This window comes from Hemitrygon akajei, chromosome 18, assembly GCF_048418815.1.
Source record: "Hemitrygon akajei chromosome 18, sHemAka1.3, whole genome shotgun sequence".
Lineage (NCBI taxonomy): Eukaryota > Metazoa > Chordata > Chondrichthyes > Myliobatiformes > Dasyatidae > Hemitrygon > Hemitrygon akajei.
In genome coordinates this window covers 79,064,548-79,079,484 of record NC_133141.1, presented here as the reverse complement: position 1 = coordinate 79,079,484, position 14,937 = coordinate 79,064,548, and positions in this window count along the sequence as shown.

Sequence of the window (14,937 nt, the reverse complement as noted above, 5' to 3'; positions counted from 1 at the left end):
TGTCGGTGAGGGGGGAGGGATTGGGGAGACACTGTCGGTGAGGGGGAGGGATTGGGGTGACACTGTCGGTGAGGGGGAGGGATTGGGGAGACACTGTCGGTGAGGGGGGAGGGATTGGGGAGACACTGTCGGTGAGGGGGGAGGGATTGGGGAGGACACTGTCGGTGAGGGGGGAGGGATTGGGAGACACTGTGGGTGAGGGGGGAGGGATTGGGGAGACACTGTGGGTGGGGGGGAGGGATTGGGGAGACACTGTCGGTGAGGGGGGAGGGATTGGGAGACACTGTCGGTGAGGGGGAGGGATTGGGGAGACACTGTGGGTGAGGGGGAGGGATTGGGGAGACACTGTGGGTGAGGGGGGAGGGATTGGGGAGACACTGTGGGTGAGGGGGGAGGGATTGGGGAGACACTGTCGGTGAGGGGGAGGGATTGGGGAGACACTGTCGGTGAGGGGGGGAGGGATTGGGGAGACACTGTCGGTGAGGGGGGAGGGATTGGGGAGACACTGTGGGTGAGGGGGGAGGGATTGGGGAGACACTGTGGGTGAGGGGGGAGGGATTGGGGGAGACACTGTCGGTGAGGGGGAGGGATTGGGGAGACACTGTGGGTGAGGGGAGGGATTGGGGAGACACTGTCGGTGAGGGGGGAGGGATCGGGGAGACACTGTCGGTGAGGGGGGAGGGATCGGGGGAGACACTGTCGGTGAGGGGGGAGGGATTGGGGAGACACTGTCGGTGAGGGGGAGGATCGGGGAGACACTGTCGGTGAGGGGGAGGGGGATCGGGGAGACACTGTCGGTGAGGGGGAGGGATTGGGAGACACTGTCGGTGAGGGGGAGGGATCGGGGAGACACTGTCGGTGAGGGGGAGGGATTGGGAGACACTGTCGGTGAGGGGGAGGGATTGGGGAGACACTGTGGGTGAGGGGGGAGGGATTGGGGAGACACTGTGGGTGAGGGGGGAGGGATTGGGGGAGACACTGTGGGTGAGGGGGGAGGGGATTGGGGAGACACTGTCGGTGAGGGGGGAGGGATTGGGGAGACACTGTGGGTGAGGGGGGAGGGATTGGGGAGACACTGTCGGTGAGGGGGGAGGGATTGGGAGACACTGTCGGTGAGGGGGAGTGACCGAGGGGGGATTGGGAGACACTGTGGGTGAGGGGGAGGGATTGGGGAGACACTGTCGGTGAGGGGGGAGGGGATTGGGGAGACACTGTCGGTGAGGGGGAGGGATTGGGGAGACACTGTCGGTGAGGGGGGAGGGATTGGGGAGACACTGTCGGTGAGGGGGGAGGGATTGGGAGACACTGTCGGTGAGGGGGAGGGATCGGGGAGACACTGTCGGTGAGGGGGGAGGGATTGGGAGACACTGTCGGTGAGGGGGGAGGGATTGGGGAGACACTGTCGGTGAGGGGGAGGGATTGGGGAGACACTGTGGGTGAGGGGGGGGGATTGGGAGACACTGTCGGTGAGGGGGGAGGGATTGGGGAGACACGGTCGGTGAGGGGGAGGGATTGGGGAGACACTGTCGGTGAGGGGGAGGGATTGGGGAGGACACTGTCGGTGGAGGGGGAGGGATTGGGAGACACTGTCGGTGAGGGGGGAGGGATTGGGGAGACACTGTCGGTGAGGGGGGAGGGATTGGGGAGACACTGTCGGTGAGGGGGAGGGATTGGGAGACACTGTCGGTGAGGGGGGAGGGATTGGGAGACACTGTCGGTGAGGGGGGAGGGATTGGGGAGACACTGTCGGTGAGGGGGGAGGGATTGGGAGACACTGTCGGTGAGGGGGGAGGGATTGGGATACACTGTCGGTGAGGGGGAGGGATTGGGGAGACACTGTCGGTGAGGGGGGAGGGATTGGGGAGACACTGTCGGTGAGGGGGGAGGGATTGGGAGACACTGTCGGTGAGGGGGGAGGGATTGGGGAGACACTGTCGGTGAGGGGGAGGGATTGGGGAGACACTGTCGGTGAGGGGGAGGGATCGGGGAGACACTGTCGGTGAGGGGGGAGGGATTGGGAGACACTGTCGGTGAGGGGGGAGGGATTGGGAGACACTGTCGGTGAGGGGGAGGGATTGGGGAGACACTGTCGGTGAGGGGGAGGGATTGGGAGACACTGTCAGTGAGGGGGGAGGGATTGGGGAGACACTGTGGGTGAGGGGGGAGGGATTGGGGAGACACTGTCGGTGAGGGGGAGGGATTGGGGAGACACTGTCGGTGAGGGGGGAGGGATTGGGGAGACACTGTCGGTGAGGGGGGAGGGATTGGGGAGACACTGTCGGTGAGGGGGAGGGATTGGGGAGACACTGTCGGTGAGGGGGGAGGGATTGGGGGAGACACTGTCGGTGAGGGGGGAGGGATTGGGGAGACACTGTCGGTGAGGGGGGAGGGATTGGGGAGACACTGTCGGTGAGGGGGAGGGATTGGGAGACACTGTCGGTGAGGGTGAGGGATTGGGGTGACACTGTCGGTGAGGGGGAGGGATTGGGAGACACTGTCGGTGAGGGGGAGGGATTGGGGAGACACTGTCGGTGAGGGAGGGGGAGGGATTGGGGAGACACTGTCGGTGAGGGGGAGGGATTGGGGAGACACTGTCGGTGAGGGGGAGGGATTGGGGAGACACTGTCGGTGAGGGGGGAGGGATTGGGGTGACACTGTCGGTGAGGGGGGAGGGATTGGGAGACACTGTCGGTGAGGGGGAGGGATTGGGGGGAGGACACTGTCGGTGAGGGGGGAGGGATTGGGGAGACACTGTCGGTGAGGGGGAGGGATTGGGGAGACACTGTCGGTGAGGGGGAGGGATTGGGGAGACACTGTCGGTGAGGGGGGGAGGGATTGGGGAGACACTGTCGGTGAGGGGGAGGGATTGGGAGACACTGTCGGTGAGGGGGAGGGATTGGGGAGACACTGTCGGTGAGGGGGAGGGATTGGGAGACACTGTCGGTGAGGGGGGAGGGATTGGGGAGACACTGTCGGTGAGGGGGGACGGATTGGGGAGACACTGTCGGTGAGGGGGAGGGATTGGGAGACACTGTCGGTGAGGGGGAGGGATTGGGGAGACACTGTCGGTGAGGGGGAGGGATTGGGGAGACACTGTCGGTGAGGGGGAGGGATTGGGGAGACACTGTCGGTGAGGGGGGAGGGATTGGGAGACACTGTCGGTGAGGGGGGAGGGATTGGGAGACACTGTCGGTGAGGGGGAGGGATTGATGAGACACTGTCGGTGAGGGGGAGGGATTGGGAGACACTGTCGGTGAGGGGGGAGGGATTGGGGAGACACTGTCGGTGAGGGGGGACGGATTGGGGAGACACTGTCGGTGAGGGGGAGGGATTGGGAGACACTGTCGGTGAGGGGGGGAGGGATTGGGGAGACACTGTCGGTGAGGGGGAGGGATTGGGAGACACTGTCGGTGAGGGGGGAGGGATTGGGGAGACACTGTCGGTGAGGGGGAGGGATTGGGAGACACTGTCGGTGAGGGGGGAGGGATTGGGAGACACTGTGGGTGAGGGGGGAGGGATTGGGGAGACACTGTCGGTGAGGGGGGAGGGATTGGGGAGACACTGTCGGTGAGGGGGAGGGATTGGGGAGACACTGTCGGTGAGGGGGAGGGATTGGGGAGACACTGTCGGTGAGGGGGAGGGATTGGGGAGACACTGTGGGTGAGGGGGGAGGGATTGGGGAGACACTGTCGGTGAGGGGGGAGGGATTGGGGAGACACTGTCGGTGAGGGGGAGGGAGGGATTGGGAGACACTGTCGGTGAGGGGGAGGGATTGGGGAGACACTGTCGGTGAGGGGGGAGGGATTGGGGAGACACTGTCGGTGAGGGGGAGGGATTGGGGAGACACTGTCGGTGAGGGGGAGGGATTGGGGAGACACTGTCGGTGAGGGGGGAGGGATTGGGGAGACTGTCGGTGAGGGGGAGGGATTGGGAGACACTGTCGGTGAGGGGGGAGGGATTGGGAGACACTGTCGGTGAGGGGGGAGGGATTGGGGAGACACTGTCGGTGAGGGGGGAGGGATTGGGGAGACTGTCGGTGAGGGGGAGGGATTGGGAGACACTGTCGGTGAGGGGGGAGGGATTGGGAGACACTGTCGGTGAGGGGGGAGGGATTGGGGGAGACACTGTCGGTGAGGGGGAGGGATTGGGGAGACACTGTCGGTGAGGGGGGAGGGATTGGGGAGACACTGTCGGTGAGGGGGAGGGATTGGGAGACACTGTCGGTGAGGGGGGAGGGATTGGGAGACACTGTCGGTGAGGGGGGAGGGATTGGGGAGACACTGTGGTGAGGGGGAGGGATTGGGGAGACACTGTGGGTGAGGGGGAGGGATTGGGGAGACACTGTGGGTGAGGGGGGAGGGATTGGGGAGACACTGTGGGTGAGGGGGGAGGGATTGGGGAGACACTGTCGGGTGAGGGGGGAGGGATTGGGGAGACACTGTCGGTGAGGGGGAGGGATTGGGGAGACACTGTGGGTGAGGGGGGGAGCGATTGGGGAGACACTGTGGGTGAGGGGGACGGATTGGGGAGACACTGTCGGTGAGGGGGAGGGATTGGGGAGACACTGTGGGTGAGGGGGGAGGGATTGGGGAGACACTGTGGGTGAGGGGGGACGGATTGGGGAGACACTGTCGGTGAGGGGGAGGGATTGGGGAGACACTGTGGGTGAGGGGGAGGGATTGGGGAGACACTGTGGGTGAGGGGGGAGGGATTGGGGAGACACTGTCGGTGAGGGGGAGGGATTGGGAGACACTGTCGGTGAGGGGGAGGGATTGGGGAGACACTGTCGGTGAGGGGGAGGGATTGGGAGACACTGTCGGTGAGGGGGAGGGATTGGGAGACACTGTCGGTGAGGGGGAGGGATTGGGGAGACACTGTCGGTGAGGGGGAGGGATTGGGGAGACACTGTCGGTGAGGGGGGAGGGATTGGGGAGACACTGTCGGTGAGGGGGGAGGGATTGGGGAGACACTGTCGGTGAGGGGGGGAGGGATTGGGGAGACACTGTCGGTGAGGGGGGAGGGATCGGGGAGACACTGTCGGTGAGGGGGGAGGGATTGGGGAGACACTGTGGGTGAGGGGGAGGGATTGGGGAGACACTGTCGGTGAGGGGGGAGGGATTGGGGAGACACTGTCGGTGAGGGGGAGGGATTGGGAGACACTGTCGGTGAGGGGGAGGGATTGGGGAGACACTGTCGGTGAGGGGGAGGGATTGGGGAGACACTGTCGGTGAGGGGGGAGGGATCGGGGAGACACTGTCGGTGAGGGGGGAGGGATCGGGGAGACACTGTCGGTGAGGGGGGAGGGATTGGGAGACACTGTCGGTGAGGGGGAGGGATTGGGGAGACACTGTCGGTGAGGGGGGAGGGATTGGGGAGACACTGTGGGTGAGGGGGGAGGGATTGGGGAGACACTGTCGGTGAGGGGGGAGGGATTGGGGAGACACTGTCGGTGAGGGGGAGGGATTGGGGAGACACACTGTCGGTGAGGGGGGGAGGGATTGGGGAGACACTGTCGGTGAGGGGGGAGGGATTGGGGAGACACTGTCGGTGAGGGGGGAGGGATTGGGGAGACACTGTCGGTGAGGGGGGAGGGATTGGGGAGACACTGTCGGTGAGGGGGGAGGGATTGGGGAGACACTGTCGGTGAGGGGGAGGGATTGGGGAGACACTGTCGGTGAGGGGGGAGGGATTGGGGAGACACTGTCGGTGAGGGGGGAGGGATTGGGGAGACACTGTCGGTGAGGGGGGAGGGATTGGGGAGACACTGTCGGTGAGGGGGAGGGATTGGGGAGACACACTGTCGGTGAGGGGGGAGGGATTGGGGAGACACTGTCGGTGAGGGGGGAGGGATTGGGGAGACACTGTCGGTGAGGGGGGAGGGATTGGGGAGACACTGTCGGTGAGGGGGGAGGGATTGGGGAGACACTGTGGGTGAGGGGGAGGGATCGGGGATACACTGTCGGTGAGGGGGAGGGATTGGGGAGACACACTGTCGGTGAGGGGGAGGGATTGGGGAGACACACTGTCGGTGAGGGGGAGGGATTGGGGAGACACTGTCGGTGAGGGGGGAGGGATTGGGGAGACACTGTCGGTGAGGGGGGAGGGATTGGGGAGACACTGTCGGTGAGGGGGAGGGATTGGGAGACACTGTCGGTGAGGGGGGAGGGATTGGGGAGACACTGTCGGTGAGGGGGGAGGGATTGGGGAGACACTGTCGGTGAGGGGGGAGGGATTGGGGAGACACTGTCGGTGAGGGGGGAGGGATTGGGGAGACACTGTCGGTGAGGGGGGAGGGATTGGGGAGACACTGTGGGTGAGGGGGGAGGGATTGGGGAGACACTGTGGGTGAGGGGGAGGGATTGGGGAGACACTGTCGGTGAGGGGGGAGGGATTGGGGAGACACTGTCGGTGAGGGGGGAGGGATTGGGGAGACACTGTGGGTGAGGGGGGAGGGATTGGGGAGACACTGTCGGTGAGGGGGAGGGATTGGGGAGACACTGTGGGTGAGGGGGAGGGATTGGGGAGACACTGTCGGTGAGGGGGAGGGATTGGGGAGACACTGTCGGTGAGGAGGGAGGGATTGGGGAGACACTGTCGGTGAGGGGGAGGGATTGGGGAGACACTGTGGGTGAGGGGGGGAGGGATTGGGGAGACACTGTCGGTGAGGGGGGAGGGATTGGGAGACACTGTCGGTGAGGGGGAGGGATTGGGGAGACACTGTCGGTGAGGGGGGAGGGATTGGGAGACACTGTCGGTGAGGGGGGAGGGATTGGGGAGACACTGTCGGTGAGAGGGGAGGGATTGGGGAGACACTGTCGGTGAGGGGGGAGGGATTGGGGAGACACTGTCGGTGAGGGGGAGGGATTGGGGAGACACTGTCGGTGAGGGGGAGGGATTGGGGAGACACTGTCGGTGAGGGGGGAGGGATTGGGGAGACACTGTCGGTGAGGGGGAGGGATTGGGGAGACACTGTGGGTGAGGGGGAGGGATTGGGGAGACACTGTGGGTGAGGGGGAGGGATTGGGGAGACACTGTGGGTGAGGGGGAGGGATTGGGGAGACACTGTCGGTGAGGGGGGAGGGATTGGGAGACACTGTCGGTGAGGGGGAGGGATTGGGAGACACTGTGGGTGAGGGGGGAGGGATTGGGGAGACACTGTGGGTGAGGGGGGAGGGATTGGGGAGACACTGTGGGTGAGGGGGGAGGGATTGGGGAGACACTGTCGGTGAGGGGGAGGGATTGGGTGTGGGTGAGGGGGAGGGATTGGGAGACACTGTGTGTGAGGGGGGAGGGATTGGGGAGACACTGTGGGTGAGGGGGAGGGATTGGGAGACACTGTCGGTGAGGGGGAGGGATTGGGGAGACACTGTCGGTGAGGGGGAGGGATTGGGAGACTGTCGGTGAGGGGGAGGGATTGGGAGACACTGTCGGTGAGGGGGGAGGGATTGGGGAGACACTGTCGGTGAGGGGGGAGGGATTGGGGAGACACTGTCGGTGAGGGGGGAGGGATTGGGGAGACACTGTCGGTGAGGGGGGAGGGATTGGGGAGACACTGTCGGTGAGGGGGGGAGGGATTGGGGAGACACTGTGGGTGAGGGGGAGGGATTGGGAGACACTGTCGGTGAGGGGGAGGGATTGGGGAGACACTGTCGGTGAGGGGGAGGGATTGGGGAGACACTGTCGGTGAGGGGGAGGGATTGGGGAGACACTGTGGGTGAGGGGGGAGCGATTGGGGAGACACTGTGGGTGAGGGGGACGGATTGGGGAGACACTGTCGGTGAGGGGGAGGGATTGGGGAGACACTGTGGGTGAGGGGGAGGGATTGGGAGACACTGTGGGTGAGGGGGACGGATTGGGGAGACACTGTCGGTGAGGGGGGAGGGATTGGGGAGACACTGTCGGTGAGGGGGAGGATTGGGGAGACACTGTGGGTGAGGGGGGAGGGATTGGGGAGACACTGTGGGTGAGGGGGAGGGATTGGGGAGACACTGTGGGTGAGGGGGACGGATTGGGGAGACACTGTCGGTGAGGGGGGAGGGATTGGGGAGACACTGTCGGTGAGGGGGAGGGATTGGGGAGACACTGTGGGTGAGGGGGGAGGGATTGGGGAGACACTGTGGGTGAGGGGGACGGATTGGGGAGACACTGTCGGTGAGGGGGAGGGATTGGGGAGACACTGTGGGTGAGGGGGACGGATTGGGGAGACACTGTCGGTGAGGGGGAGGGATTGGGGAGACACTGTGGGTGAGGGGGGAGGGATCGGGGAGACACTGTCGGTGAGGGGGGAGGGATCGGGGAGACACTGTCGGTGAGGGGGGAGGGATCGGGGAGACACTGTCGGTGAGGGGGAGGGATTGGGGAGACACTGTCGGTGAGGGGGAGGGATTGGGAGACACTGCCGGTGAGGGGAGGGATTGGGGAGACACTGTCGGTGAGGGGGAGGGATTGGGGAGACACTGTCGGTGAGAGGGGGAGGGATTGGGAGACATGTGGGTGAGGGGGAGGGATTGGGGAGACACTGTGGGTGAGGGGGAGGGATTGGGGAGACACTGTCGGTGAGGGGGGAGGGATTGGGAGACACTGTCGGTGAGGGGGAGGGATTGGGGAGACACTGTCGGTGAGGGGGAGGGATTGGGGACACACTGTGGGTGAGGGGGAGGGATTGGGGAGACACTGTCGGTGAGGGGGGAGGGATTGGGGAGACACTGTCGGTGAGGGGGAGGGATTGGGGAGACACTGTCGGTGAGGGGGAGGGATTGGGGAGACACTGTCGGTGAGGGGGGAGGGATTGGGGAGACACTGTCGGTGAGGGGGAGGGATTGGGAGACTGTCGGTGAGGGGGGAGGGATTGGGAGACACTGTCGGTGAGGGGGGAGGGATTGGGGAGACACTGTCGGTGAGGGGGAGGGATTGGGGAGACACTGTCGGTGAGGGGGGAGGGATTGGGGAGACACTGTGGGTGAGGGGGAGGGATTGGGGAGACACTGTCGGTGAGGGGGGAGGGATTGGGGAGACACTGTCGGTGAGGGGGAGGGATTGGGGAGACACTGTGGGTGAGGGGGAGGGATTGGGGAGACACTGTCGGTGAGGGGGAGGGATTGGGGAGACACTGTCGGTGAGGGGGAGGGATTGGGGAGACACTGTGGGTGAGGGGGGAGGGATTGGGGAGACACTGTGGGTGAGGGGGAGGGATTGGGGAGACACTGTCGGTGAGGGGGGAGGGATTGGGAGACACTGTCGGTGAGGGGGGAGGGATTGGGGAGACACTGTCGGTGAGGGGGAGGGATTGGGGAGACACTGTCGGTGAGGGGGGAGGGATTGGGGAGACACTGTGGGTGAGGGGGAGGGATTGGGGAGACACTGTCGGTGAGGGGGAGGGATTGGGGAGACACTGTGGGAGGGGGGGGAGGGATTGGGGAGACACTGTCGGTGAGGGGGGACGGATTGGGGAGACCCTGTCGGTGAGGGGGAGGGATTGGGAGACACTGTGGGTGAGGGGGAGGGATTGGGGAGACACTGTCGGTGAGGGGGAGGGATTGGGGAGACACTGTCGGTGAGGGGGAGGGATGGGGGAGACACTGTCGGTGAGGGGAGGGATTGGGGAGACACTGTGGGTGAGGGGGAGGGATTGGGGAGACACTATCGGTGAGGGGGGAGGGATTGGGAGACACTGTGGGTGAGGGGGGAGGGATTGGGGAGACACTGTCGGTGAGGGGGAGGGATTGGGGAGACACTGTCGGTGAGGGGGGAGGGATTGGGAGACACTGTGGGTGAGGGGGGAGGGATTGGGGAGACACTGTCGGTGAGGGGGAGGGATTGGGGACACACTGTCGGTGAGGGGGAGGGATTGGGGAGACACTGTCGGTGAGGGGGGACGGATTGGGGAGACACTGTCGGTGAGGGGGAGGGATTGGGAGACACTGTCGGTGAGGGGGAGGGATTGGGGAGACACTGTCGGTGAGGGGGAGGGATTGGGGAGACACTGTCGGTGAGGGGGGAGGGATTGGGAGACACTGTGGGTGAGGGGGGAGGGATTGGGGAGACACTGTCGGTGAGGGGGGAGGGATTGGGGAGACACTGTGGGTGAGGGGGGAGGGATCGGGGAGACACTGTGGGTGAGGGGGGAGGGATCGGGGAGACACTGTCGGTGAGGGGGAGGGATCGGGGAGACACTGTCGGTGAGGGGGGAGGGATCGGGGAGACACTGTGGGTGAGGGGGGAGGGATCGGGGAGACACTGTCGTGAGGGGGAGGGATCGGGGAGACACTGTCGGTGAGGGGGAGGGATTGGGGAGACACTGTGGGTGAGGGGGGAGGGATTGGGAGACACTGTGGTGAGGGGGGAGGGATTGGGAGACACTGTGGGTGAGGGGGGAGGGATTGGGGAGACACTGTCGGTGAGTGGGGAGGGATTGGGGAGACACTGTGGGTGAGGGGGAGGGATTGGGAGACACTGTCGGTGAGGGGGGAGGGATTGGGAGACACTGTCGGTGAGGGGGGAGGGATTGGGAGACACTGTCGGTGAGGGGGAGGGATTGGAGAGACACTGTGGGTGAGGGGGAGGGATTGGGGAGACACTGTGGGTGAGGGGGGAGGGATTGGGGAGACACTGTCGGTGAGGGGGGAGGGATTGGGGAGACACTGTCGGTGAGGGGGAGGGATTGGAGAGACACTGTCGGTGAGGGGGAGGGATTGGGAGACACTGTCGGTGAGGGGGAGGGATTGGGGAGACACTGTCGGTGAGGGGGAGGGATTGGAGAGACACTGTCGGTGAGGGGGAGGGATTGGGGAGACTGTCGGTGAGGGGGGAGGGATTGGGAGACACTGTGGGTGAGGGGGGAGGGATTGGGGAGACACTGTCGGTGAAGGGGAGGGATTGGGGAGACACTGTCGGTGAGGGGGAGGGATTGGGAGACACTGTCGGTGAGGGGGGAGGGATTGGGGAGACACTGTCGGTGAGGGGGAGGGATTGGGGAGACACTGTGGGTGAGGGGGGAGGGATTGGGGAGACACTGTCGGTGAAGGGGAGGGATTGGGGAGACACTGTCGGTGAGGGGGAGGGATTGGGAGACACTGTCGGTGAGGGGGGAGGGATTGGGGAGACACTGTCGGTGAGGGGGAGGGATTGGGGAGACACTGTCGGTGAGGGGGAGGGATTGGGTGACACTGTCGGTGAGGGGGAGGGATTGGGGAGACACTGTGGGTGAGGGGGGAGGGATTGGGGAGACACTGTCGGTGAGGGGGAGGGCTTGGGGAGACTGTCGGTGAGGGGGGAGGGATTGGGGAGACACTGTCGGTGAGGGGGAGGGATTGGGGAGACACTGTCGGTGAGGGGGAGGGATTGGGGAGACACTGTCGGTGAGGGGGGAGGGATTGGGGAGACACTGTCGGTGAGGGGGAGGGATTGGGGAGACACTGTGGGTGAGGGGGGAGGGATTGGGGAGACACTGTCGGTGAGGGGGGGAGGGGATTGGGGAGACACTGTGGGTGAGGGGGGAGGGATTGGGGAGACACTGTCGGTGAGGGGGGAGGGATTGGGGAGACACTGTCGGTGAGGGGGGAGGGATTGGGGAGACACTGTCGGTGAGGGGGGAGGGATTGGGGAGACACTGTCGGTGAGGGGGAGGGATTGGGGACACTGTGGGTGAGGGGGGAGGGATTGGGGAGACACTGTCGGTGAGGGGGGAGGGATTGGGGAGACACTGTCGGTGAGGGGGGAGGGATTGGGGAGACACTGTGGGTGGGGGGGAGGGATTGGGGAGACACTGTCGGTGAGGGGGAGGGATTGGGGAGACACTGTGGGTGAGGGGGGAGGGATTGGGGAGACACTGTCGGTGAGGGGGAGGGATTGGGGAGACACTGTCGGTGAGGGGGGAGGGATTGGGGAGACACTGTGGGTGAGGGGGGAGGGATTGGGGAGACACTGTGGGTGAGGGGGAGGGATTGGGAGACACTGTGGGTGAGGGGGGAGGGATTGGGGAGACACTGTCGGTGAGGGGGAGGGATTGGGGAGACACTGTCGGTGAGGGGGAGGGATTGGGGAGACACTGTCGGTGAGGGGGGAGGGATTGGGAGACACTGTCGGTGAGGGGGGAGGGATTGGGGAGACACTGTCGGTGAGGGGGGAGGGATCGGGGAGACACTGTCGGTGAGGGGGAGGGATTGGGGAGACACTGTGGGTGAGGGGGGAGGGATTGGGGACACACTGTCGGTGAGGGGGGAGGGATTGGGGAGACACTGTCGGTGAGGGGGGAGGGATTGGGGAGACACTGTCGGTGAGGGGGGAGGGATTGGGGAGACACTGTCGGTGAGGGGGAGGGATTGGGGAGACACTGTCGGTGAGGGGGGAGGGATTGGGGAGACACTGTCGGTGAGGGGGAGGGATTGGGAGACACTGTCGGTGAGGGGGAGGGATTGGGGAGACACTGTGGGTGAGGGGGGAGGGATTGGGGAGACACTGTCGGTGAGGGGGAGGGATTGGGGAGACACTGTGGGTGAGGGGGAGGGATTGGGGAGACACTGTGGGTGAGGGGGGAGGGATTGGGAGACACTGTCGGTGAGGGGGAGGGATTGGGAGACACTGTCGTGAGGGGGAGGGATTGGGAGACACTGTCGGTGAGGGGGAGGGATTGGGGAGACACTGTCGGTGAGGGGGAGGGATTGGGGAGACACTGTCGGTGAGGGGGGAGGGATTGGGAGACACTGTCGGTGAGGGGGGAGGGATTGGGGAGACACTGTCGGTGAGGGGGAGGATCGGGATACACTGTCGGTGAGGGGGAGGGATCGGGGAGACACTGTCGGTGAGGGGGGAGGGATTGGGGAGACACTGTGGGTGAGGGGGGAGGGATTGGGGAGACACTGTCGGTGAGGGGGGAGGGATTTGGGAGACACTGTCGGTGAGGGGGAGGGATTGGGAGGACACTGTCGGTGAGGGGGGAGGGATTTGGGAGACACTGTCGGTGAGGGGGGAGGGATTGGGGAGACACTGTGGGTGAGGGGGGAGGGATTGGGGAGACACTGTGGGTGAGGGGGGAGGGATTGGGGAGACACTGTGGGTGAGGGGGGAGGGATTGGGGAGACACTGTCGGTGAGGGGGAGGGATTGGGGAGACACTGTCGGTGAGGGGGGAGGGATTTGGGAGACACTGTCGTGTGAGGGGGGAGGGATTGGGGAGACACTGTGGGTGAGGGGGGAGGGATTGGGGAGACACTGTGGGTGAGGGGGGAGGGATTGGGGAGACACTGTGGGTGAGGGGGGAGGGATTGGGGAGACACTGTGGGTGAGGGGGGAGGGATTGGGGAGACACTGTCGGTGAGGGGGGAGGGATTGGGAGACACTGTCGGTGAGGGGGAGGATTGGGGAGACACTGTGGGTGAGGGGGGAGGGATTGGGGAGACACTGTGGGTGAGGGGGGAGGGATTGGGAGACACTGTGGGTGAGGGGGGAGGGATTTGGGAGACACTGTCGGTGAGGGGGGAGGGATCGGGGAGACACTGTCGGTGAGGGGGGAGGGATTGGGAGACACTGTCGGTGAGGGGGGAGGGATCGGGGAGACACTGTCGGTGAGGGGGGAGGGATTGGGGAGACACTGTCGGTGAGGGGGGAGGGATTGGGGAGACACTGTCGGTGAGGGGGAGGGATTGGGAGACACTGTCGGTGAGGGGGAGGGATCGGGGAGACACTGTCGGTGAGGGGGAGGGATCGGGGAGACACTGTCGGTGAGGGGGAGGGATTGGGAGACACTGTCGGTGAGGGGGAGGGATTGGGGAGACACTGTGGGTGAGGGGGGAGGGATTGGGGAGACACTGTGGGTGAGGGGGGAGGGATTGGGGAGACACTGTGGGTGAGGGGGGAGGGATTGGGGAGACACTGTCGGTGAGGGGGAGGGATTGGGGAGACACTGTGGGTGAGGGGGGAGGGATTGGGGAGACACTGTCGGTGAGGGGGGAGGGATTTGGGAGACACTGTCGGTGAGGGGGAGGGATTGGGGAGACACTGTGGGTGAGGGGGGAGGGATTGGGGAGACACTGTCGGTGAGGGGGGAGGGATTTGGGAGACACTGTGGGTGAGGGGGAGGGATCGGGGAGACACTGTCGGTGAGGGGGGAGGGATTGGGGAGACTGTCGGTGAGGGGGAGGGATTGGGGAGACACTGTCGGTGAGGGGGAGGGATTGGGGAGACACTGTGGGTGAGGGGGGAGGGATTGGGGAGACACTGTCGGTGAGGGGGGAGGATTGGGGAGACACTGTGGGTGAGGGGGGAGGGATTGGGGTGACACTGTGGGTGAGGGGGAGGGATTGGGGAGACACTGTCGGTGAGGGGGAGGGATTGGGAGACACTGTCGGTGAGGGGGGAGGGATTGGGGAGACACTGTCGGTGAGGGGGAGGGATTGGGTGACACTGTCGGTGAGGGGGAGGGATTGGGAGACACTGTCGGTGAGGGGGGAGGGATTGGGGAGACACTGTCGGTGAGGGGGAGGGATTGGGGACACTGTGGGTGAGGGGGGAGGGATTGGGGAGACACTGTCGGTGAGGGGGGAGGGATTGGGGAGACACTGTGGGTGGGGGGGAGGGATTGGGGAGACACTGTCGGTGAGGGGGAGGGATTGGGGAGACACTGTGGGTGAGGGGGGAGGGATTGGGGAGACACTGTCGGTGAGGGGGAGGGATTGGGGAGACACTGTGGGTGAGGGGGGAGGGATTGGGGAGACACTGTCGGGAGGGGGGAGGGATTGGGGAGACACTGTGGGTGGGGGGGAGGGATTGGGAGACACTGTCGGTGAGGGGGAGGGATTGGGGAGACACTGTGGGTGAGGGGGGAGGGATTGGGGAGACACTGTCGGTGAGGGGGGAGGGATTGGGAGACACTGTCGGTGAGGGGGGAGGGATTGGGGAGACACTGTCGGTGAGGGGGGAGGGATTGGGGAGACACTGTGGG